Genomic DNA, 5,434 nt, shown 5'->3' on the forward strand with positions numbered 1-5,434 from the left:
TTGTATTTTTTAAAAAAACCGCTTTGGCTGCTGTGTGGAGAATGAAATACACGGTGAAGGAGTGGAAGCAGGGAAAATAATTAGGAGGTGATTGCAGCAGGTTGGGCAAGAAATGATGGTGGTTTGGACTAGTTGTTAGTGCAGGAGGTAGTAAGAAGGGATGGGGTTTGGGATACATCCATATCCATAAATTAGAGCTGAGAGGGATGGCTGCTTTTGCCTTTGCTGGTGCGGTGAGAGCAGCTTCAGGAATCTGATGGCCCTTGAATATTTTGGCATCTTCAGCCTACCAAAACTGTGTCAAGAATGCCTCTCTTATTTCTGCATTGTCCACTGGACGTTTTAGTCATATTCAAACACCAGTTGTTTCCTCCACTCCCAGACTTACCACATCTGAGAGAAACCTGACATGTGGGCATACTTCAGCGATCCTTAATAGAGTGTCCCCCTTGCTTCCGAGTGTCCTGAAGTTGCCAGTCAGATCTCTAACATACTTCAGCACACGAAAAGACAAGAGAAAGACTGTGAAAGCTGTCATCTACAGGTTTCTTCGACTTCATTGTGGCCTTTGGGTGAGGAGAAAGGCTGGTTATAAGAAAAAATTATGGAAAAAGGAACCTGCAAGAAAAAAGGATTGAGGGAATTTGTATTCTGCAATAAAACCCAGAGTAAACTCTTAAGATAAAGTGGCGACGTCCTTCTGGGAGAGGTGAAACTGGTATGTCCATGATCCTTATCAGAAGTATCACGATTGAACAAACCTGAAAGTATAGATCAGAAGTTTCACTTGTTTCTGTTATTGAATATGTATCTTTGTGTACATGCTATCTTTGCAAAAATGGAGAAGTATAAAACGATGTAAATTGTACCAATGAATATGTAAACATACAGTGACAACATTAAACTTATAAAAGTTTAAAAAAAAATTAGACCTAAGAGAAAGGGCTGATCCATTGGATGTGGAGTGTGAGGGAGATAATTTAGGGAGATGAGGCAGCTGTGTTATTATTTGGGAAATATTTCTCAGGGAAGATGATGAGAAAAAAATTGCATAGGAGGCATCTGAAGGTAAAATGGGACTAGAGCCCTGACCACAAAGGCCACAGCTCTATCTTGAGGAACTTTCTGAGAACATGACAGGAGACCCACAAGAGGGCACACTTCTCTCTTCCAGCCAAAATCATGGACACCTTCCATTCCAGTCCCTTCTGCTGCTGAAAAGTCATCCTTCAGACCACGATCATAGACAGAAGAAAATTCTACCTGTTTTGTAGGTAAGGTATTAGGAAGACTCACAGGGTGATCTGTGTGTATACAGAATCTATACTATAGATAAGCTAGAAATAAATACATAGGTACCTCTTATTTTTAAAATATATATACCAATGTATATATTAATATATCCACTACATATATTGAAATATGTTGGCCGGGCACCGTGGCTCACACCTGTAATCCCAGCACTTTAGGAGGCTGAGGCGGGCGGATCACAAGGTCAGGAGTTCGAGACAAGCCTGGCCAACATGGTGAAATCTCGTCTCTACTAAAAATACAAAATTTAGCCGGGTGTGGTGGCACACGCCTGCAGTCCCAGCTACTTGGGAGGCTGAGGCAGGAAAATTGCTTGAACTCGGGGGGTGGAGGTTGCAGTGAGCCGAGATCGCGCCATTGCTCTCCAGCCTGGGTGACAGAATGAGACTCTAATCTCAAAAACAAAAACAAAAACAAAAACAAAAACAAGGAAAGAAATACGGCTGGGCGCGGAGGCTCATGTCTGTAATCCCAGCACTTTGTGAGGCTGAGGCAGGCAGATCACGAGGTCAAGAGATCGAGACCATCCTGGCCAACATAGTGAAACCCCATTTCTACTTAAAAAAAAAAAAAAAAAAAAAAAGCTAGCTGGGCATGGTGGCACACACCTTGTAGTCCCAGCTACTTAGGAGGCCAAGGCAGGAGAATCGCTTCAACCTGGGAAGCAGAGGTTGCAGTGAGCCAAGATCGTGCCACTGCACTCCAGTCTGGTGACAGGGCGCTACTCCGTCTCAAAAAAAAAAAAAAAGAAAGAAATACGTTGATATATACCTGGTTATAGACACTTTACCTTGCTTTATAATTCGTACTGGTCTGAGTTCCTTAGCGTCTCTTCACTCCATGATTTTTTTTTCTCTTTCTCTTTGTTTTTTTTTTTTGTTAAGAGACAGGGTCTCACTATGTTGCCCAGGCTAGTCTCAAATTCCTGGGCTCAAGCGATCCTCCTGCCTCAGCCTCCCAAAGTCTGGGATTTCAGGTGTGAGCCACCACACTTGGCCATGATATTTTGTCAAGCCCAAAGCCTCTCAAAGTCCTTCCCCTCCTGGTCAGGGCTCTGGAATACACAGAAAATACCTGGACACAGCTACCTTTGAAACCAAAGAGTTTGAGTGCAGGAAGGAAGAACTAGTCCAACCCTTCTTTAACTTTAAAGCAAAGGAAGCTGAGCCTGAAAAATTTAAAAGACTCCTATAGTTTCAGCAGCTCCCCTCTATACGCAATAGCCCTGACCTTTTCAGAATTGCACTTTCTGTGCATCTAATATATTTTTGAGTTCCCAAATTTTCACTTAATACAGAGGTTGCCTTGATCAGATTCTTCTAAAATTCCAAAGGAAGAAGGGGCTACACAGAAAAAGGAAGAGGATGTTTTTAACATACATCTGTTAATACCTTATCATCACCCTAGTGAAATTTTCTGAAAGAACGAACAATCTTCTTTGGGAAGTGGTTATAATGGGAAACCCAGAAGTCAAATCCATGTTTTAAAAGGCTTTCACAGTATGATGAAAGACTAGGTATGCATCATTATCATTTCATCCAATTTCCTCTAGTTAGACTGAAAGCTCTGCCAGGGCAAGGACTGGAGATGTGCCTAGAGTGTTGTGGGTTTTATTCATTCATCAAATGTATTAAAACTCATACTCCTTTTAAAAAAGGTCTCTGGAGGCTACTCAGTTACCATTGCCCACACCTTTCATTTTGGTGGTAAACAGTCTACTCACATTGATAATAACAATTATGTTCTTCCTATGCATCAAACTTTGTGTTAAGCACCTGATTTGCAATATCATTAATCTTTAACCCTTACACCACCCCTATGCTACTCTAAAATGTACAGTTACATTTTAGAAATGATGAAGCTTGCCAGACATGGTGGCTCACGCCTGTAATCTCAACACTTTGGGTGGCTGAGCTGGGAGGAATGCTTGAGGCTAGGAATTTCAGGCGAGCCTGGGCAACATAGTGAGTACCCTATCTCTAAAAAACAAAAATAAAAAATTAATCAGGTGTGGTGGCATGCGACTATAACCCTTGCTGGTTGGGAGGCTGAGGCCAGAGGATAGTCTGAGCCCAGGGGTTTGAGGCTGCAACGAGCTAGGATCGTGCCACTGTACTTTAGCCTGGGCAATACAGTGAGACCCTGTCTCTAAAGCAGCACCAGGGGCAAAAGACATTGTGTAATTTGCCACAATTCACAGAAATAAGCAATGGAAGAGCTCATATTTGAAAACTTACCGCAGGCATTTAATATCTTGTTTTCTTTTCATTCTCAGTGAAGCCTGGCAGTCTTTGGGAGAGGAAACCCCAAGGCTTGTTCAGAGTTTCAGCTGGTGAATAAGGTGGGACCCATTCATGCACTTCGCCCCCAACGGGAGATGTGCCATAAATTGAAGACTGTGAATTGTCACTGGTTTTGTAAGAGACTATGCGTCAACTGGGACCATCCGATGAAAAAGGACCAACATCATTTAACATAATTTTCTTGTTGGTTATGATTTTTTCTCTAAGGATATTTCCCCCTCTGGTTTTCTAAATTGTCACAAAACATTTGCGCAACGACCTGGGGTGTTATGACACCCTTAGATGAAAATCTGAGGACAGCTTGGATGAAGGGTAACTTTTAAGTAACAACACAGTCCGCCCTCGCCTTGGTTAAACAGATCGAATGGAAACGATTTGTTCAAGATGGGAGCATCCAATAGACGCAAGCTCTTCGAAACAGCCCTGATTGCCTGGCAAACGCTGTTGCTTAGCGAAACGTCAAAACCCCTGCGTGCAAACAAACGTCTGAGGGGCGCACCCGCCCTGAGCAAGGTTCTCCCGGTAGCTCGGGCTTTGGAGAACGTCTGGAGGACATTGGTAGCTCCTCCCTCTCCGGTTAAGGACTTGGTAGGGGGAAGAGGGCAGAGGATCGAGGATCTCCGGGTCGGGTCATCTGGGTTGACGCCTCCGGACTCCCAGGACAGTGCAGGAGAGCTCGGGGGCGAGTCGCTCCGCGCCAGGAAACGCCTGCGTCTCAGCGCAGGAACAGAGGCGAGAGGCAGAGGGGAGCCCCGCCCTCGGTCCAGTTCTGGAGCAGTGCGCCCCTCCCCCGCCCCGGAAACGTCCCCGCCGCCCCTCCCTCCGCCACCACCTCCCGGGGACCTAGGTTGTAAAATCCCACGCAGTGGGGCGGGCACGGTGACGGGGGTGGGGCGGGTGGCGTAAGGCGCCACCGCCCACTGGCACGGCACCAGCGCCCTCCAGCACCCAACCGCCGCCTCCCTCTCCCCGGCGCGGCTCCAGCCTCCCCCGCGCCAGCCCAGCCCCCCAGCGCGGCTCCAGCCTCACTGCACCCACCCACCCTGCACCGCAACCTCCCAGCCCCCTAGCTGCCCGGCCGGCCCAGCTTGGCCCTGGAGGGCGCCCCTCGCATCTCGACTCCCGCTGCCCGAGGGAGGAGCCGCAGCCACGGTCGCCCCGCCCCTGGCGTTCTTTGACTCCCCCGGCCTCTTGGACATCTGGGTGCGGGGGTTAGTGCATCAGATGTGGCTCCTGGGCCGCCAGATGTGCGCGTTACCCGCCCGGGGCAGGCAGCCGGCGAGTCTGGGCGGACGCGTGGGAGGGGCTGGGAGTTTTCCCTCCTAGCAGACTTAAAAGCCAGCAGAACCTCAAGCCCCCTGGGCTCCCGGCCTGGGCCTCCCAGTTCTCCGGGACGCACTGCCCAACGGAAAAGTTTTCAGCCCAGTCTGTGCCTCGCCGCCAAGCAGCCGTTGGGGCTTCTCAAAGTGGTAGAGAAAATAGGGCAGCTCTACAGGATGCCCCAAAGAAAACTCTCATTTGTCGACCAGGCGACCTTAGTGCTGGCGTGGGACTACAGCTGCGCAGCCAGCAAACCCCAGTTGGGGGAGGGGGAGAAGTGGCAGTAGAGTTCGCATCTGGGGCTTGCTCTAAAGCACTCTTTGACTGCTTTTGGATTCCATATTTGAAGTTGAGAGTCGTATTCCACCTGGTACAGGCAGTTCAGGGCAGGAGAAAAGCCAAGTGAACTCCGTGACTCAATCCCCTTGGAATGTGCCTGGAATAATAATAGGGACTTGAAAGGGTTTTATGGCCGAGGTGGCTAGTGGAGACCAGGCTCC

General features: G+C 48.1%; 1 pseudogene; it reads left to right on the forward strand.

Moving 5' to 3' along the window:
• The first annotated feature begins 206 nt into the window (after positions 1 to 206).
• LOC129006590 (large ribosomal subunit protein bL35m-like) lies at positions 207 to 713 on the forward strand (annotated as a pseudogene).
• Positions 714 to 5,434: the final 4,721 nt, after the last annotated feature.

The sequence above is a fragment of the Pongo pygmaeus genome, chromosome 8 (genome assembly GCF_028885625.2).
Source record: "Pongo pygmaeus isolate AG05252 chromosome 8, NHGRI_mPonPyg2-v2.0_pri, whole genome shotgun sequence".
In the NCBI taxonomy this organism is placed as follows: domain Eukaryota; kingdom Metazoa; phylum Chordata; class Mammalia; order Primates; family Hominidae; genus Pongo; species Pongo pygmaeus.